This window comes from Macrotis lagotis, chromosome 7 (assembly GCF_037893015.1).
Source record: "Macrotis lagotis isolate mMagLag1 chromosome 7, bilby.v1.9.chrom.fasta, whole genome shotgun sequence".
Taxonomy (NCBI): Eukaryota; Metazoa; Chordata; class Mammalia; order Peramelemorphia; family Peramelidae; genus Macrotis; species Macrotis lagotis.
In genome coordinates, this window is record NC_133664.1 from 118465994 (window position 1) to 118488320 (window position 22327).

Below are 22327 nucleotides of genomic sequence, written 5' to 3' on the forward strand. Positions count from 1 at the left end.
ACTAACCATTATGTCCAATTGCCTCTCATTATGCATGATGATTACAAAAATGTGATTAGGAAGAACAATAAAAAGATACTTGATATTATATAAATATAACCAAATTTGGCCCCAAAATGATACAAGAAAATATACCTCTCTGGTTTTTTTTGGAGAGGTGGGATACTAAAGGAGCAGAATGTAGACTTTTTTCCCTTTTTAAATTTCAATTACAAGAAAAAGCATGAGTAGGGGAGAGAAGGATATATTTGAAAATGAACATCATATCAGAATCAAATAATAATAATAATAAATAAACCAATAATAAACCAAATAAAAAGAAATGTTTTAAAATAGTATGATACTCGCATAATATAAATGATACGGTACATGTGAGGAAGTATAGAAAGTTAGTCTACTGACTATCAAAAGAAGAAATGGGTCTGGCAGGGATAAGAGGACCAGTGTCTCCTAAAATGTCCACAGGTGCATTACAAGAAAGATTTGGGGAGCCTTTCATGAGACCACACTATTACTTTAGCTGACCCTCACAATGAGCTCCTTATTGCCAGGAAAAGAATTTCCCAGCATCCTCCATTTCTGTTGTCAACTGCTAGCACTTTTTGAGCTAGAAGACAGTTGACAAGGTTAAGGGGAAAGAAGATCAGATATGTTATCCTACTCTTCAAGTTCCTGACAGACACATTTTTTCAGAGTGGGCCCACTGCTTTTCTCCATACCTCATTCAGAAAATAACCCTCCTGTGTGCCCCACATGGTCCTGCCAATCAAGATAAAGATAAGAAAAAGTCTCCAAGCCCTCCTCCTAAACTGTAAGCCTCTCAGGCAATTATTTGTGGAAGCTTACTCTGTGTCTATCAAATACTAGATTAAATGCTGGGCTTCCACAAAGCAAAGTAATGTAGGAAGGAAACATGGCAGTGTTAGAGTATAGGCATGTCAACACAGCAGCCAAGAATAGGACTTCAGAAAAAGATGGCTCCATGATCAATCTTATCCATCCATCTAATCATCAATACTTCCATTGTTCAGGGAGGCCAAGCAGAGCATCCCCATTTCATCACCATAAACAATCTCTGATTTTACCAGGATCAGACAATGGCAGTCTGGGGTGGGGAGATTTTAGAGGACACTCAGGCTAAAGGGGCTCTTGAGATCATCTAGTTCATGCAGCTGGCTCCAAGGAAGTCTCTGCTAAATTACCTTCAGTTAGATGATTGTCTGCTCTTCTCTAAATAACCTTCAGAAAGAAGAGAAATTATATTCTTCCAAGGTAGTCTGTTCCATGAGGTAAAGATAAGTGGATTTGAACCATGTAATGCTCAAGTAACATAACATAACAAATCCACCTTAGCCTAACATTTTTTCCTGTGGTTAAGGATATGAAATAAGCACCAAAACAGACATCATCCTGTGACAGTGGACTTTTTCTGAGATGGATTAACCAGAGAAGACAGGGTAAAAAGTAAAATTTCTGAAAAATCTGAATGGAAATCTGAAAAAAAGTTTTACTTCTATAATATTGACCTTGTATCCATGACAGGAGTATTGCAGAAGTTTGTTTCTGCTCTACATGGATGCCAAAAGAACAAGAAAAATAGTTCAAAGATCTGGCTTTGGGTCCTAGCTGCACCATTTACTATCTAGATAGACAAATCTCTTGGTATAAGAGCAGAAAAGACAATTATTAAGTGTCCATTATATATGGGATACTGTGTCTGGTGATAAATGGAGATAACAAAGTTTAGGAAAGACATGGACCATCTACCATCATGAAGCTTATGGTATAGTGGTGGGAGAAGATGCCAACACGGATAGTTAACCTTTCTGAGTGTCTATTTTCTTTTCTTTTTTTTATTTTTCAATTAGAGTAAAGATAGTTTTCAACTTTGATTTTTGTAAAGTTTTCTCCCTCCCCTCATTCCCTCCTCCCACTCCAAGACAGCAAATCTCATAGAGATTATACATGCATAATCATGATACACATATTTCCATATTAGTCATATGAAGAATCAGAACAAAAGGGGAAAACAACAAGAAAGAAAAAGCAAAAAAAAATTTTAAAAAGTGAAAATAGAATATTTTGATCTGAATTCAGATTCCATAGTTCTTTCTCTGAATATGGGTGGATTTGTCATCACAAGTCTTTGGAAAAGCTAAATCTTTTATAATTGATCATCACAAAATGTTGCTATTACTGTGTACAACTTCCAGGTTCTGCTGTCTTCACTCAGCATCAATTCATCTAAGACTTTCTAGGTTTTTCTGAAATCTATCTATTTATAATTTCTTGGTGAAGAATAATAGTTCATTACATTCATATACCACAACTTGTTCATCTGTTTCACAATTGATAGACTTGCCCTCAATTTCTAATTCTTTGCTACCACAAAAAGAGCTGCAATGAATATCTTTGTATATGTGGATTTTTTTCCCTTTTTTAATTCTCTCTTTGGGAAATAGGCTTAGTAATGTTATTGCTGGATCAAATGCTCCTTGGGCATTGTGCCAAACTATTCTCCAGAATGGTTGGATCAGTTCATAACTCCACTTAACAGTTCATTAGTATCCTAAATCCCCTCCAACATTTATCATTTCCCTTTTTTGTCAGCTTAGCCAATCTGATAGGTGTGAAGTGATAGCTCTCTCTCTCAATCTTCCTGTAAACAAAACTATTCAATTTAGTAACACTCTATTCTATGCCTACCAAATAAAATGTCCCAAGACATTGTGCAAGGTGGTAGGAATAAGATAAAAATGATACAGTCCTTATCAAAGGGAAATGAAGGATGTAGACTTGATATCCTCCAAGATCTCTGTTACCTCAAAAGTTATATAATACCAAGGAAATAAAATTATGGAACATTATTTTAATAAATTAGAATTACTCTTTTTTACCCTATCAACATAATCCCTAAGCAATATGAATTGCTTTATTGATTTATATATATATATATATGTATATATATATATACATATTAATGAATACACAGATTTGGTTTTGTTTCTTAGAGTTTTGTTGTTTAAAATTGTTCATTCTGTAGAAAATAAGTGAATCAAATACTGCTTTCTATAGGACATATATATGTATCCCTTCACACTCATACATATTTATTCCTAGCTATTTTTTCATTTCTTTTTTTTGCAAGGCAATGGGGTTAAATGACTTGCCCAAGGACACACAACTAGGTAATTATCAAGTGTCTGAGGCTGGATTTGAACTCAGATCCTCCTGACTCCAGAGCCAGTGCTCTATCTATTCCCAGTTATTTTATTATTAAATAAGGTTTTGTTAGAATCTTTGCAAAGATCAGCTAGATGGCATAGTGGCTAGAGCACTGACCATGAAGTTAGGAAGACCTGAGTTCAAATCTGCCATCAGACACTTAATACTAGCTGTGTGACCTTGGACAAGTCACTTAACTTCTGACTGACTTGCATCCAGGGTCATCTCCAGTCATCCTGATTCATATCTGGCCACTGGAACTAGATGACCCCCTCACTCAAATCCATTTCATGTGCTTGCCATGGCATCATCTTCTTGATGTCATGGTCTTTTTTTTTTGAGAATGAAGGATAAACATCATTAGAATCTTTGTATTTTGGGCAGTTATTCCTCCCTTTTGGAATGGAAGTGGAATGTATCTTGCTGTATTAGGATGTTGGTATGTTTAGTTTTGAGATCTGGTAGGTCTCACATTTTATATGTAGATTTGGGGTTGAGGGAGGGTAGAGCAAGGGTGGAAAAGATGCATTTTGATTCCTTACTTGAGAAAATAACCTAAGGCCAATCTACTGGCACTTACCAGATAATTAGCATGTATCCCCTAAGTGTTCATTGTCCTTTGCTTTTTTGCTTTTACCCTAAAACCAGCTAAGAAAATTTTTTCTTTGCTTCATAAGAACACTTCTGATGGATGAAGTCCAGAAGGAAACTTAGTGTCTGGCATCACAGATAAGACCCTCCAGTTTCCCTTTGTAGACTAACCTTGAAAATCATGGAACATCCCACATTCTCCCTCAACCAATTACTGAATTCAATGATAACACAGTGTAGATCTGAAGGCATAAGTATCAGATAACATGTGCCCCCTCCCCACTAATCAACATCCTAGAAACATCCTAGAAAAAGAAAAAAAAGAATATTTTTAAAACATGTTAATGGTAAGAATTTTCATGTGCAAAAGAAGAAACTTGATAAGTCATCTTTGGAAGATGACTATCAGATTATTGCCCTCATATGGAAACAGATCTGGAGGTCCACAGTATTCCATTTCCATCTTCAGCTGACTGTAAATGACTTTAATAATTCTTCTTTTGGTATAGAAGTCTTGTATGTGACTTTTCTTTTCTGCTCCCTAATATGGATGTAAGGGTTCCTACATAATGATTCAATTGGAAGGGCACTTTCTGCCAAATGAAGGAACTGAATGGACAGAAGAGATTTATTAAATCTCCCCCCCCCATTTTTGAACTCAGAGAATCCTCATTTCAATTTTGATAGTGAGGGACCCAAATTTAGACCTCAATTAATAACATAATAGATACATATTTGGACTTAGAGTCAGATCTTATCAGATCTCAAAACTAAACATACCAACATCCTAATACAGCAAGATACAAGACTGCATATTGACAAGGAATATCCTTCAAGTCCCTTCCTCTGGATAGAGTTTTCCATTCATATTGTAATTCATTATACATCTGTATCTATACATATATTATAATCCATATTTTATATCCATATAAATTATAATCCATTTTTATATATATATATATCCATATATGCAATTCCTTATGATTCAATAGCTTATCTATAAATTTATCTGGAGGCAAGGGAATGGTTTTGAGTCCTTGTAATATGACTTGTTAACTTTAGCCTGTGAAGTGTTTTGTTTAAGGGGAAGGAAATTTCCTGAGTTACCACTCAGGAAAAGTAGACATACTTTCTTGGTTTAGCTAAAACTCTTCTCACTCCCTAAGGTTGGAAAGTGGCCTTGATGGGCTCACAAACCCAATAGCAAAATGCATGGTACTTTTATGTCAAAATCTGCTTCCCTTTAAAGAAATTTGAAATTGCAAGGTTTCCCCCTCCTACTCTGACACACACACACACACACACACACACACACACACACACACACACACACACACACACACATTCTCAAATACTAAAATTCAAGCTATAAGGATATAAAGTGTTGATGTGAGATTTTGGGTACTTAAATCTTGCTAGAAATTGATGGAGGCTCCCTTTCCAAACAGAAATCTTTACTATAAATACCTAAATGGAAATGTTTTAATAGGGTATATGATTAGGAGAAAGCAATTGAGAGAATAAATAAGAAGATTAAAGGATAGTCAGAAATTCTGAGGACAGCAATGGGGTTGGGCCAGATTTGGAAAGATCTAAAGGTAATTTTTGAGAAGATTGGAAGAGGAAACAATGTAGATGATATAACCTACAAGGGAGATGTTGATTCTCTAAGAGCTAATTGATCAAATACTATGACAAGTACATTTCCTTTAATAATTTTTATTCTTTCAATTATCTTTAAAGATAGTTTTTCCCATTCAATTTTACAAAGTTTTCTCTCTCCCATTCCAGGATAGCAAGTAATCTGATGTAAGTTATAAGAATGTACATCGTGTTGTACATTGAATAGGCAATTTTCAAAGAATTTCAAACTACCAAAGATCATATGAGAGAAAATACTCTAAACTAATGATTTTCCCAAAGTGGGAAATTCTTTTACTTGACCATGGGAAGTAGAGTTAGGAAGGAGAAGAGCACTAGCTATACAGTTGCCAAAAAAGAAAGAAAATTATAAAAAAAAAAAAGTTCACTGAAGCAATTTTTAAGAGAACAGAAAAGTCAAAAATAATCATGAAAAACACAATAGTTTTGCAAGTTACTTGTTGGCATTGTTATAGACTTAAAAGGAAAAGCCAGTTTGTAAGATTTGGAATTTCATGTAGGGTACTCTTCTGTTCTAATTTGTGTATGGAAATGCTTGCATTCTTTAATGTTTAAGTTTGGAATTTGTTAAACAGTAAAGAAAAAAGAAAGCTAAAAGGGAAAGGGAGAGAGAGAGAGAGAGAGAGAGAGAAAGGTTGACTACACAGTAGAGGGACAGTCAATAAGCTTACAAGTTGGACTTGTGGCCATGGTCAGAGAAAGAAAACAGGAGTACATTAGAACATGATCCAATGGCCAAATTCATCTATAATTAGAATCTTGCATTCTAGCAGAGTAAAACCAAGAAATAGAGTGGGTGAGGGCCTAGAAAAGAGATCCTTGAATAGAACTTTCAAAGGACTATTGAGTGCTTTAAACCTGAGCTAAATCACAGGAGTAACATTCTGTGGACTTGTGACATACTTCAACTGTGTCTATCAAGGGTTCTTAACCTAGGATCCTTGAACTTGGATGTTGTTTCTATTGTTTAATGATTGCATTTCAATATAATTAGTTTCCTTTTTAATTCCAAATATTTAAAAGCATCTTGAAAAGGGATTCATGGTTTCACAGGATTGCTAGAAGGATCCATAACACACATAATGGGGGCTATCCTTTGGAGCTGTTTAGATTACCTAACATGTAAGTGTCCTGAGGACATCTTCCTGGACATCCTCCTAAAATGGAGGCACTTTATATCCCTCTCCCTCACTGATAGGTGTGGTCTCCTTTGGCTGTTAGCAAAACTGGAATAATCTGTGTCCACAAAACTGACAAGACTGAGACAGCCACCCCCTTTCTGCTACTTTTTCTTGTTCACATCCTTTCCTGATGTTTCTAAGATATAAAGATCACAATTTACCCACATTACATATAGGCACCATGAGCAAAACTGGCAAGAGAAGGAATTTCTTCCCCTTTCTCCCTCTCTTTTACCCCACCACTGATAAATGAACCTGGGGGTAGGGGGAGAAGGAATATTTTCTCCTCTTTTTTGTTACTTGTACCAACAATAATTTGTATCAGACCTCAGAGTTTGAATCAGGGTATCTGAGTTGGGATAGTGCAGCCAGCCAACTCATCAGGAAAAACCTGAGAGGTTAAGGTGCCTGGGTCCCAAGCCCAAGGAAGGTATTGGACTCTTATAGCTAGGCTATGGCTCTAATTCCCCTTCCCTTCCTCAGAAACTAAAATATAAGGGAGAAGAAAATTATGTTTTGGGGGAAGCCAGTCTATATATTTGTGATTATATCTTTGAAATAAATATTGCTTTGTAAAAGCTACTGACTGATAGTGGCTGACTGGAAATACAGAGAAATTCATAAATCTTACAACATGATAGACATATGAATTATAATTATTTTATCAATATAAACCAAGAGTTCTTTACCTCAGAATAGTGATGTGGAGCTGTTGGTTTTATTCTTTATTTTGATAAATATATTTCAGAATCTAATTAATATTCTTTGCAATTCTAAGTATTTTATTATGTGCATGTAAAAATAATATTTTGAGGTTCCATAGGCTTCACTAGATTGCCAAAGGGGTTTATAATACCAAAAAAAAAAACGCTAAGTATTACTGATAACAGAATAATCACATTCCTCATTCCTTAGAATCTTGGCTCCCATGCTGGTGATCTTTCACCTAATCTATGATGGATAGCAGTGCTAAACAAGGATAACTCTACCTAAAGAGTTACCTTCCCCATGAGACCATGGGGCTAACATTGACTTTCAAAGGGTTGGATGGATCACCCTGTGCCTGAACCCACCCACTCCAAAGCTGCTTTCATCTTTATAAAGTGTGGAATGGGACGTAACCAATTGACCAAGATCCCATGGGTGGTAAATCTCAGAGACAGGATTCAAACCTAGGTTTTTGCCTGTTTTCCATCAACCCCTCTATGGAGGCTTCCCCAATTTTTGGTTCAGTTCTATTTTATCCACAATCATCACCTGTCTTAGCTCAAAGACAAGCACTTTTGGCCATGGCTTATTTTTAGCTCTAGAGGTTTATCTCTCAAGGAAATTGGTGCCAGCTGTGGTCACCTGTTTGATTGCTCTCTGAGTGACTGCCTTTAACTAGAAATTAATTTGGATTACTTAGGCTTCCCTTGCCCAGCGGAAAAACTCTGGCTGTGTAAATTCAAAGCTTCTAGGGATTTTTTTTTCTTTTTAATCTTTTTCCCTCATGTGCCGACTCTAATTTTGTGCTTTCTTTGCTTTTCCCCCTCAGTGCCCATTTTTAATCTGTCATCTTTGTGCCCTCAGAAGTTGAAACACTTGCTCCTCCCCTTCAGTTTGCTCATCTCAGAGAAACCAAGGCACAGCCCTATTAAATGGCTTCCCATCTTCAGAACCATTGGCAAAACGAGAAAGGAATTGAGGTGTTCAAAATCCTAGCCAGCTAGTTGCCCTCTTTTCTTGGGCTAAACTTCGATGCCCAAGAATTCTGATTTTATTCAAGGGCAATTCTCCAATTTCATGTTTAATGAATTAACAAGACATTTTCAGGAACATGTGTGAGAAAGCTAGAAGGGAAGATCAGACCTGAGAGAGCCAACATCCAGGCGTATTGGTAAATATTTAACAACAAGCTGCAGGACACACTTAAATTGCATCTGTATTATTCACATTTTCTTCATCACTTTCTTAAGTCCAGACAATTAAAAACACCAATAAATCAAGCCCTTATTTGTAGCTTTGGGGGCAGTTTGAGCTGGCTCCAGCCCACCCCAGACTCAAAACCCACTGTACTCCTTTTTCAGAGGAATTTTGCTCAACTCTTAAAGTTTCCAACAGTATTATGGCTCTTTACTACTATTGTGAGGAAGACATTTTCCAAACTTAAAAAAAACCCTACATGAATATGAGCTATTTTCCTTCATTTTTCTGTGCAGGAGGCAACACATTTTTGAGGGCATTGAGGGATCAATTCTCAAGATATCTAGAAGAGAGGAAGATAGCAAACAATAGTTTTAAAAAATCAGACATTAATATTATTCTGCCTCCTGAGGCAATTGAAAAACTGTCAATAACTGCAAATCCATATGCCTACTCTTCCATCACTACAAAATCATTAAAAGAATAATTTACTCTGTAAAGAAGGCATTCTTGTTGAAAATATGAGATGGTTAGAATCAGGAAGACTTTCAAAAATCATTATTCCACAGCAGACCACAAAGAATCACAATAGTACCAGATCTAAGTTAGAAACGACCAGAGATGTCAGCCAGTCCCAATTGGACCTGACTAAAATTCCCCTCCACTATAATACTCAGCAAGTATTCATCCAGTCTTTGTTTGAAGATTTCCAATGAGGGGAAATTTGCTCCTTCCAAAAGAATCTCATTCCATGGTGGGCTTTGCTGATGAGTTTAAATTACTGAGGAGCTTAAATTTGTCTCTACAACTTTTGCTCCTGGTGCTTAATAAATCCTTGTTGACTCTGCTACTCTCTAGGACCAAGCAGAATAAACCTAGTTCCTCTCCCTCAACCCCATTCTCCCAAGTCTTTGCTCTCCAGGCTTAACCTCTGCAATTCCTTAAGTCAATCCACATATAATTTGATCTTGTGATGTTTTCTGGACTCTGCTCTCCTCTGGATTTTCTACAATAGAGCAAGGTACTTCCTTTATAGTGTGGCTTCTAAAAATGTACAAAATTCTCCAGATATTGATTGACATGGGCTAGCAGGCATCTCTCTAGCAGATAATCTCCCATTGCCCACTAAGATTAAATTTACTTTATTAACTGTTAAATCACATTATTTATAGTAAGGAAATAAGCCTTTATTAAGCCCCTACTATGTACTAGTCACTGTACTAAGTGCTTTGCAAATATTATCTTGCTTGATCCTCACAATAACTCTGGGAGGTGGGCATTATCATTTCTCTTCCATTAAATAGTTGAGGAAACTGAGGCAGAAAGTGGATAAATGACTAGCCCAGAGTCATATAGCTAATAAATGTCTGAGGTCAGATATAAATGTGGGTCTTCTCAAGTCTAGACTCTACCCTTAACTCAAGCTTCTACCTAGTTGACAAACTTCCAGTAAACTTAAATACCTGGATTCTTTTTTGAAGCATATTTCCCTCATCTTATATTTATGTAGTTGATTTTTGAAGTCAAATATAAGATTTTTGAATTTATTTCTATTTAAGTCCATCTTGTTTTGTTGTTTTTTTGCAAGGCAATGGGGTTAAGTGATTTGCCCAAGGTGGCAGATCTTCCTCACTCCAGGACTGGTGCTCTATCCACTGTACCACCTAGCTGCCTCACTTAAAGTACATCTTAATAGATTCAGCCTGCCAAGTTCTTTCTGGATCCTGACTCTTATCATTCAGTGTCACCTGTAAATTAAATATATATATATATATATATTATATATATAATATATATATATATATATATATGATCCACATCTTTGTCTCAATACATAAAGATCAAACTATACAGAGCCAAGCAGATTCCATGTAGACATTCTCCCAAGATGAGTCAAACTTAGCTCATTTTTACAGTTTTATATAATCCACAGAAAAGTGCAGAAAACACAAGATTGTCCTGCTTATTAATAATTGGTAATATTTCAAATTTTTAATTTTTAATTTAATTTTAATAATAATAATAATAATAAATTAAATTTTAAATAAAATAAATCAAATTTAAATTTGATTTGATAGAGTAAATGAGTTGACTCTCCTCCATTGAAGTTTCTTGTATGGATCTTTCAAGATTACCTGATCAACTAAAAAACACAAATCAATTTAACAACCAATTTATTTTTATTATTATTATTATTATTATTGAGACATAAAATGCAAAATGTAGACTCACTAAGAATGCTTTCCACCACCCTGTAGAAAATGCAGAGTAATATCCAAATTGAAGAAATACTTTCCTGAGGTCCTCCACTGGTTCCCGTTTGATGTGATACTCCTTGAATCAACCCCAAAATATAGGGGAGTCACCTAAGTGGGATCCAAGTCTCCATGATGCTATTGTTCCTCATAGAGAACAAAGGCTCAACAACAATCACAATATTCAAAACCTAACAACAAAGGAAAAACTAGTGCATGAGGGATATGTGTTGTCTGAGTGAGTGGCCATTTAGCCTTTATCTGAAGACCCATGATAAGAGGGATCACCCTAATATGCAGTTAGATGGATGGGCAGCAGAGCTGGTCTGGTAATACTTATATCTTGAGCATCCATTGAACAAGGGCAAAGAATTGGGCTCAGAATTGAATAAGGAGAAAGCAATCTTGATTGCCTTTGGGAAACTGTGCAGTGATTCCAATGACCCCAGGCTCCTTCTTGAAATAAAGTAGTATCATTTTAACAACAGTATTCATCCAGAGATATAACATGGCTACAAATCATGGAGTGCTACAGTCTCTGAGGAATCAAAATTGCAGGTCAACTAAAGGGCAATGGAGAGATGCATGATGGGCATAAATAGGTTCCAGCATATTATGGATGATGAATGGTGCACATGAAATGATATAAAAGATGTCATCAAAGAGATGTATGACCAGGAGAGGAAACAGCCCAGTTACACAGCCAGAGTTATGGATAAAAGATCGAAAACCCAACTGCTACATTGCTACCCATGCATTTTGAATATAATAGGGAAAAGGCCCCCCAACAAAAAAGGATGAACCTTAGTGGGTAATTTATGGGAAGACAAATAAGAATCTCACAGGATGATTGGTTGGTTCTTATCTGCACCATTAGAGAAAGAAGTCCCTCTGATGAAATCACAAAGTATTTACATTGTTTGAGCCTCTTCAATAATCCTGAGGTAGATAATATTAGACTTTTTGTGCCCATTTTACAGATGAGATCCTAGACCTTCTGATTCTAAATATTGTCCTTTTCCCACTACAAAATATTTCCTCCCTGAGGAGGTCAGGTGACTTACACAAGGGCAAGGTGGTATTTCAGTTGTCTTGGGGATGACAAAAATAGTAGGACTTATACGATTGTCTAACCCAACTTCCCAAATCCCTAAGACGTTCAAGATCAGTTAAAAACCTCTGCTTGCCTCTCACTACATTAAATTGGGGCTCCCAGGTCAGTAAGAAAGGAGATTCTACCATGCTTTGCAGCCAGCTGGCTGTAATCTGATATTAGAAATAATTTTGATAATTAACATTTAGTACTTCATCACTACTCTGACCATCAGTTCTTCCCACCCACCCTACTAGCCATCACCTTGGCAAGAATCCAATATCATCTTAAGAAGGTTTCAAAAGAAAGATTGACATCTCTATGCGTAAGTGAGAATGCATTAGCCTAATAAGTAAGGCATTGCCCAGTCATTTTCACAAACTGTGGCCTGTTCAGCCATCTTAAAATATAGTATGCTTTGTAAAATTGGTTTAAAGGGGGCATCCCAGGTAAAATTACCATATTTTATATGTTTGTGGAATACAGTAGGAAGGAATAGAGTATGCAGAAAGGGACCCTGAAGGAAATTAGAGAAAAAAACCAAGGGGGAATTAAGAAGATAACTGAGAGGAAAGAAGTGATCCTTCAGTCACTAGGACCTGAGCTCAAATCCAGTCACAGACACTGTGACTGTGTGACCATGGGCAAGTCTCTTAACCCTGATTGCCCCACATCCATATCTGGTCATTGGACCCAGATGCTTCCAGAGGAGAAAGTAAGGCTGGTGACTTAGCACAACACCACTTTACTCAAATCTAATTCATATGAATGTTATGGCATAGCCTCCTTATGTCATGGTCTTCTTATATCCATAGGTGGTGCAGTGGCTAGAGCACTTGCCTTGGAGTCAGGAGTTTGGAAGTTTGAATCCAGCCTTAGACACTTGACTAGCTGTGTGACTTTGGCAAGTCATTTAACCCTGATTGCCTCACATCTGAGGCCAACTCCAGTCATTCCAATTTATATTTGGCCACTGGACCCAGATAGCTCTGGAGGAGAAAGTAAGGCTGGTAACTTAGCACAGCACCTTCTCACTCAAATCCAATTTATGTGTTTGTCATGACATTACTTCCCTGATGTCATGCTCTTCTTTGAGAATGAAGGACAAGACATCATCATCCCTTGCCCCAAGTTTTCAAAATGGAGATAATAAAGCCTATAGTGTTTATTCATATGACTACAATGAAGCTAAAAAAGATAAAGTAAGTAAGGTACTTTTCAAACTTACAGATGCTTTATGAAAGTTCCCTGTTACTGTACCATGTGATCTAAGTGGTCTAATGAAAAGAATGCAGGAGGGTACTGGGTGGAATAGTGGATAGAATACTGGCCCTGGATTCAGAAGACTTGGGTTCCAACCTCAACTCAGACCCTTGAAACTTAGTAGCTGGGTGACCCTGGACAAGTCACTTAACTTTTGCTACACACAAGAAAAAGATAATAAAAGGAAGACTGAACCTAGCGTCAAGAAGATCTGAGTTCAAATTCTATCTCAGACAATACTACCAAAGTAGTCCTGGAAAATTGATGAACTTCTATGGCCCTCAGTTTCTTCATTTGCAAAATAGGAAGATTGCTTATAATGGAAACATCCCTATAGGTCTCAGAGTCAAATTATCTGTCTGAGACCCAGCTACTATATATACACACTATTAGAATAGCTGTATGAAAGTCATAAAAATTTAAGGGAGCATGAAGTCAGGCATGAAGGCAGGAATTCCCAGAAACTCATTTCCCCCCAAAACTCTAAAAGCCATCAAATTATGACTCTAGCCAAAATTTAGAGGGACATAACCTATAGAAAGACTGAGTGATACAATTTCCTAGTCCAAGACAATTTAGAAGTTCCACGGATAAAGACTGTTCCACTGAGGGTTAGAAAAAAAATCCACAGCCACAGTGCAGGGATCACCGGGAACAGCTAGAAGGGGTAGTGAGAGAATGCTGCCACACCAGAGCAAGTGACAGCCTCAGAGCATACCTGTGGTGAGAACCTATAGTGGGAATCCAGGAAACCAGTCTGCACATCCAGAGCACAGTTCGCAGACAGTAAGGAGGTCAGGGGAGACTGCAGAAATCTCTCTTCTCTCACTGGGGCAGGACTCTGCTGTTTGCCAACACTCAGATCCAGGTTGCAGTTTGGGCTTCCATACTATGATAGCCAAACAGGTACCACCCTCACAGCTCTAGGGCAGAGGGGAGGGTTTGTAATCATCCACATATTTTGCACAGGCAAAAAAGCAGTCAGAGCCTCTCATAAGACCTTGGAGGAATTAAAGTCCCAGTGGGGTGTCCCAAAACCCCTCAAAGCTTTGGAAGTGTGGGAAATTAGTCATAGGCTGAGGAAATGAGCAAACAAAAGAAAAAGAAGACTGACCATAGAAAATTACTTTGGTCTCATGTAAGATTCAGAAGATGACAAACTCAAAGCCTCTGTATCCAAAGCCTCCAAGAGAAATAGAAAATGGGCTCAGGCTATGGGTGAGCTCAAAAAAGACTTTGAAAAGTAATGAAGGGAGGTAGAAAAAATGTGAGGAGAAATGAGAGTGATGCAGATAAATCATGAAAACTAAATCAGCAGCTTGGTGAAAGAAATACAAAAAATACTGAAGAAAATATGTTTAAAAAAACAGTTTAGGCCAAATGGAAAAACAACACAAAAGGAAAATGAGGAGAATAATACAAAGAAGAATTGGCCAGATGGAAAAGGAGATAAAAAGCTCTCTGAAGAAAAAAACTCCTTCAAATGCAGAATGACTGGAGTTGGCCTTGGATGTGAGGCAATCAGGGTTAAGTGACTTTCAAAAGTCACACAGCTAGTCAAGTGTTTAAGGAAACTAATGACTTTTTGAGAAATCAGGAAGAAATAAAACTATTCCAAAAAAGCCAAAAATTATAAGAAAATGTGAAATATCTCATTGGAAAAACAACTGACTTCAAAAACAAATCCAGAAGAGATAATTTAAAAATTATTGGGCTACCTGAAATTCATGACTAGGAAAAGAGCCTAGAATTCATTTTTCAAGAAATAATACAGCAAAATTGCCCTGAGAGCCTAGAAACAGAAGGTAAAAATAGAAATTGAGGGAATTCATAGCTCACCTCCTGAAAGAGATACCACAAGAAAAACTTCCAAGGAATATTATAGCTAAATTCCAAAACTCCCAAGTCAAAGAGAAAATACTAGAAGCTGCCAGAAACAAACAATTCAACTACCATGGCTCTATAGTCAGGATTACAGGATCTGGCAGCATCTACATTAAGGGTTCATAGGGCTTGGAATATGATATTCCAGAAGGCAAAAGATCTTGGTTTACAGCTGAGAATCCACTACCCAACAAAACTGAGCACCCTCTTTCAGGGAAAAAGATGGACTTTCAGTGAAACAGGGGACTTTCAAACTTTCCTAATGAAACAACCAGAGCTGAACAGAAAGTTTGATCTTCAAGTGCAGAACTCTAGTGCACCACAAAGGGGGTGGACCAGAAGGACTAACTATGAGGAACTTAATGATGTTGAACTGTTTGTATTCCTGCATGGGAAGAAGATACTGATAATTCATATGAACTTTCTCATTTATAAGAGCAGGGGCAGCTAGGTGGCACAGTGGATAAAGCACCGGCCTTGGAGTCAGGAGTACCTGGGTTCAAATCCGGTCTCAGACACTTACTAATTACCTAGCTGTGTGGCCTTGGGCAAGCCACTTAACCCCATTTGCCTTGCAAAAACCTGAAAAAAAAAGATGGAGTCAATGGGTGATAAAGGAAAGTACTGGGAGGAAGAGAAAGGAGAGGAGGAAGAAGATATTTCACATAAGATTCAAGAATATGGGAAGGTGAGTGGGAATGGGTGAGCTTTCACTCTCATCAGAAATGACTCAGAGAGGAAATAAGCTATACACTTAATAGGCTATAGAAATCTATCTTACCCCAGAGAAAAATGAGAAGAAAGGGACTGGATAACAGGGAATGGGGGAGGGAAGGGGGAGGGAATAGGTGATAGAAAAGAGGGAAGATTGTGGGAAAGGATACTCTGATACAACACACTTTTGAGCAACGACAGGGTAAAAGGAGAGAAAGAATAGAATAAATGAGAGTAGGAAGGAATTGAGTAGAGGGGAATTACAGCTAGTAAAAGAAACTGTGGGAAAAATAATGAAGAAACTTCTTCAGTGGACTTGTGAAAAAGAAATCAACTCATCCCAGAGACAGAGCCACTGAAATCTGAACACAGACTGAAGTACATTTTTTCCTCTCTCACTATTCTTGAGTTTTCTCATCTTCTTGGGGGGAAGGGGGCTTATGGTTACTCTCATAGCAAGAATATTGTAATAATATAAAATAAATAAACCAAAAAAGAAAAAAGAAAGTCATTTTTTTCTGAGGCTATTTGTTCATCTATGAGCAGTACTATGCAGATAATAATGCATGTGCTCATTTTCTGAAATTGTTGCCAAAAAAAGGTTAGTTTGCAAAACTCAAGCCAATATAGCTGTGTAAAATGATAAGCATGTTGTCTCATACATTATCTAAAAAACAGAGTTCTCTATGCTCATCCCAGGGCCATGTCCATGGTCCTGTCAGTTCTCTTGCCTAGATAGGCGCTATTCACAGACTTGACAAGTTCATCTTTTATGTCACTGATAAAAATGTTGATTGGGACAGGACTAAAGACAGAGCCCTACTGTACATATGAAAGATCTCCTTCTGAGTTGACATCAATTCATAAATCAACACTCTTCAGATCTAGTTGATTAACCAGTTATGAATCCATCTAATTCCACTATCACTAAGCCTTTGTTTTTCCTCCACATTGTCCACAAGAAGAGCTTGAGAGATTTTGTTAAATGCCTTACTTTCCATGAGAAAACAATAAGAGTCCAGGCTTTGTGTGAAGCTGGGTGAAGATGGATTCAACAATAATCTATGTGCCATAATTTAGCTCTCTGTACATAAATTAGTTCTTGGCATCCTAATTTTTCTCCTTCCCTGGAAATGGATCTTTGTACCTTAAACAAAGAACTGGATTTCCAATTTTCTTGTCATTATAATGGAATGAATTCCTCATCATGATATACAAAGATTAAAGATGAAAACAGATAGATAAATAGGTAGATAGATAGATAGATAGATAGATAGATCATGCTCTCCTTTTCTCCAACCCATTTTAACCCCTACTCATCTCCAATATAATGCCTTTTCCAATTTCTCTCCATTGTTTGTGGCCCTCATCTTTGCACATAAATTTGAAATTATTTTTCATGTATTGTATTGGGTTAACTATGTATGTATGTGTTATTTTCCCTCTTTCTCTTACTAGAACATCCATCCTTCCCAACAGTCTTCTCACCCTGGATTATTCTTCCACCATGTTTCCTCTCCTCCAATCAGTAAATTAATACTCAGGTCTCCATTTTGAGGAAGGACTTAGGTCAACCAACTACCATTCTTCTCCTGGCTTTATTTCTGACTTTACAGACTTTACTTCCTTGCCTTAGCTGCTAGTTCACTGGAATGTTTTTTGAAAATTATACTATTCTTGTACCAGGATCCTTCTTATCACATAATATCCATTCTCCCCTGTGGTATTTTTTAAAAAATTTTAATTTTTAAAGGTTTTTTCTCCCTGTAGTCTTCAGAGCCTAGGACAACACTCAACTCTATCCCCTTTTCTCATTGGTGAATCCTCCTTCAACCATCCCCACTCCCCCACCCTGCCTGGTCTGGCCAGGATCTCTGTTCTGGGGAAAGCCCTAAGCCAACAACTTTCATTCCTTATTGGTTCTACTTGAACTTTCTAGACATTGCTCCCAAGCCCTTCTCCCCTATAGTCCTTTTCAGTTCCTTTTATGAATCTTGTTTTCCCACAATAATTTCCTAAAGGTCAGGAATGGTTGGTTTAATTAGGAACAGGGGAGAGATGTGTTTGTGTCTATATCCATGGAGCTTAGCAGATATGTCTGCCACATAAGTATTTAATAAATAATTTTTAACTTGCCTTTCAGAAACCAGGTAAGTTTCTTGAAAGCAGAAACTATTTGTTTTTTGTCTTTGTATCTCCATTTCCCTGGACATACATTAATAAATACTTCTTGGAAAATAAAATGAAACTGAATGTTGCAAAATTATAACTAAGCATATCCCAATAAGAAATAATAAACTATCTTTCATATATATATATGTATATATACATATATATTCAAATAAATATGCCTATGGGTATGGAAAAGTATATGTTCTTTCAAATTAATTGAAGTTTTAGTTTTGCTGGACTACTTTCCTCTTCTTTTTCATACTTTGATGTAGGGAGCAGAAGAGTTTTATTTGGAAATGAGCATAATATATGAATAAAATATTGCTATTTTCAAAAATGTTAATGATGGCATATAATACAATTTATATTTGAAATAGACTATGGGTAAAATTAAGGATTGCTGTTCTATTAAAAATGCATTATGATACTATGCAAGTAATGGAATATTATTATGCTGTACTAAATAATGAAAGAAACTATTTCAGAGGATCCTGGAAAGTGGGAGCTTATGCAGAATAAAGCAAATGGAGAAGACAATTTATATGATTGTAGTAAGCAGGTTGTCACCCAAATCAGGGGCAATTTTGTGTCGTGCTTTATAGATCAAGGAAACTGTGAGTTCTGGTAGTCTGGGCTATTTCCAGGTTTTCTTAAAAAAGACATAAGGACAAAGGAGGCAGAGGAGAAAGAAAGACTTTGAGTGGTAGAGAGCAGCCCCCTAAGCCAATACCTCCATGTATGACAAGTGCCTCCATACAACCTCCAGGGTCTAAAATTCTGAGACTACAGAGAGCCTTAGTAGGGACTATCTTTCCTTTCATATGGAAACTCCCTTTCCATAGTTTAAATGGAAACTTTCTCTAACTATACCTTTGCTTATTCTCTGGTATAATTGAATCTCTAGAACATTTCTGATTTCTCTTTGCTGTTTTGATTGGATAAGTTGATTTACTTAATATTTGCTATTTGTAGTCTTTGGTGGGGAGGTGAAGGGAGGAATATAGTATAAGCCAAGGGCTATACTTTTCCTTAAGTTTTGAGGGAAGTAGATCTCAGAAGGCTCATGCACCTAAACCTTCTTAAAGGGGAGTTTGATGAGAGAATTCTTATCTGATAAGCTTCTTAGAATGGGAGAAATTCCTAATCTGGGAAAATTATCCTTTAAGCTATCATGCTAGCAATGAAAGCCTAGTCCTCCTCCAACTCTTTGACATGTAAATTAGACTTTACATCATATAAATCCATAGCACCTATAAGCCACATCAACATATTTAAATATACAAACACACACACACATACAATCTTGCTTAATGGCAAATTGTACAAAAGAAAAACAACTGATAAACTTAAGAACTCTATCAAAATACTATACATGTACAGAGGATTAATTGGGGAACAATTTAGAATAAATATGAGTGAGGCCTCTTTTTCCCTTTAACAGGAATAGGGACTATGATTTGACTAATCTTTCCCACATGAAGAAACTCACTCTATCAAACTTTGATCTGTTTTTATAGCTTATAATTTTAAAATAGGAGTTCTCAAATAGTGATTCTCATGTGGTCTAGGAATCTCAAGACCCTTTGATGGGTCCCACAAGATCAAAACTTCTTTCACAATAACTAATTTGTTCTAATTTTTAATACAGTAGACACCACTGAATATCAACTCACATAAGAGAATTTATGAGAATTTAAATGATTTGACCAGGGTAATATAAATATCATGTCAGAGGAAGACTTGGCTTTTCTGGCTCCAAGGCCAACCTTCCCGATGCTAGGATCTACTGCCTCACTACTATATCATTCCCCCTTTAATTTAGCATCAAAATGAAGTTTCATTTCTTCATTCTCAAGTATCTGGTAAAGGTCAATGAGTTAAGAATTGGGCAGATATGCCATGGTGGTCCTATCTACTTGAGCAATATTGAGCTAGGAAGAATCCTAGAGGGTCCTCTAACTAATCAATCAAGCCAGACCCTTTGCTGAGCTATGGGGACACTAGAACTAATGACAGGAATTTACATCTTAATGAGATCTGCTCCAACCATCCCAAGATACATAGAAAGGAGTGGTCAAAAGACCCACCCAAAATTTTATGTATTAAGGGGAAGGGCTGGGTTTTCAATCCTGGCCCACTGACCCCAGAGGCAGCAAACTTGGCCCATAAACCCTATGGCACAGTCGAATTTTCAATCTCAACAGATCTCTAACTTTAGGTAATGTAGGAGATGGCTCAGCTGCCCGCCCCCCACTCTTTTTTTTAAACCCAGATGGATAAATGCTGTGTTTACCAAGCCTTAAGACAGCTCTGAAAAATGTTCTATGAAAGGAACCTGGAGAGTACCTAAGCTTCATGGAATTTGTTAGCCCCAGGATAGAAATTTCTTGCTTTTTGCCAAGGGCTGCTAAAAGATTTATAAAGCAAGAAGTATGTATGTTGGGATCTTCCAAATAAATGTTAAAAAAATTGAAGAAGCCATGTTGGGCAATGGCAGAGTGCTGTAAGACCCAAGTTAAGATTTTTATTTGGAAGTTTATTAGGTATGTGATCATAGACAAATCACTTCCAGTTTCCTAAACTATATCATGGGGAGAAAAATAACAGCTAAGGACAAGCTCAGGGCTATCCTGAGGATAAAATTAAATAATATTTATAAAGTGCTTAGTATAACATAGGCACATTTGTTGAATCATTTCAGTTGTGTCCAATTCTATGTGACCCCATTTGGAGTTTTCTTGGCAAAGATACTGGAGTGGTTTGTCATTTCTTTCTCCTGCTCATTTTACAGATTAGGAAACTGAGACAAACAGGGTTAAGTGATTCACCCAAGATCACACAACTAGAAAGTATTTGAGGCTAGATTTGAATTCAGGAAGCTGAGTTTTCCTGATTCCAGGTCCAGAACTCTATCCATTACACCCCCAAACTGCCCACAGTACGCACTTAAATGGCATTTCCTTCTTTTCTTCTCAGTCCTCATCTGCAAAATAAGGTGGTACTCAGTTCTGCTCCAGCATTAAATCTATAGTCCTACTCTCAGAGAGCATTTTCAGCAAAAATGGATTATATATATATATATATATATATATATATATATATATATATATGTATACACTTGTTTCCATAAAAGGAATCATCAGACCAGTGATTGTGGAGTCCTTTGCATCACAGTGTCTCATTTATCTTTATAGAATAGGCCCTTTAACATGTTATCTGGGTGTGTGTCAACCCTGCCAATCACCAGACAAAAGAAGTCCACAAGTTCCCCCACCCCAGTCAACTAATTTCATTCCTGATCCAGTCTCTCCATAGCTTTTACCCCAGCTTCCTGTTCTTTCTGACTTCAGTTTTGTTCACCCCCATTTTCCCTGATTCTTTCTCCTGGACCTCACCCACTTTCCATGTGGTATTAACTCATAAATACATTTTTAAATTTTAATTAATAATAAAATGTTCAAATATCTTAACTCCAAGAAATTCAAAAACCACATCAGCAACCAACCACAATCTGACACACTGATTATTCCTTTCTCACAAACTTATCCTGAAAAAAACAAAACAAAAAGCACCAGAAATTTGTTGAAACATTCTTCTGATATACCATTGCCTTGGATTCAGGTTTCTTGAAGACTTCAACAGGGTGGATATACAAGTCTTGAAATCACTGACTTTGAAAGCTCCATGAGGCATAGTCTTCCCTCTCCCCCATAAAGAGTGGGAAGCAGAAAGATCTTTAAGACACAAATGGCTAAATATGTCCCATATTGCATACAAAATTATAAAATCCTACTTGAAATTGCTGTGCTTCTATTCAAGGAGGAAGAGAAAGGAAGTGACTGATAGGTCCATCTCCCTGCTTCTAACTCTGACTTAGACCACAGTGCCTCACATTCTCCCTATGAAGCAGATCACAGCATCAGAGAGAATTAGTTCTCAACAGATGATGCAGCTAGTGCTTAGGAAAAAGGATATTTCATATAACTATGGTGCTTTATGGAACCTTTGATACTAATACTAGGTACTGTCTATATGATGCTTTAAAATTCACAAAGTTCTCTTACATGTTAGCTCATTCATTCCTCACAAAAAAGAAACAAACAAAAAAATGAAGAAAAATGAGAGAGAGAGAGGGAAAGATACATATGGACAGAAAGACATAGATACATAGACAGGGGAATAAAGGAATTATCAAGTATTTACTATGAGCCAGCTACTGTGCTAAGCACAAGGAATAGAAAAACAAGAAAACAAAAGTCACTTCTCTTTTTTTTCCAGAGTGATTAAGATGGGTTTTTAAAATTAAGATATCCTAACAAAATGGTACACCTCTCAAGATGGGAGAGAGGGGCCAAAATTCACTACTCTTAAGGAATTTATAG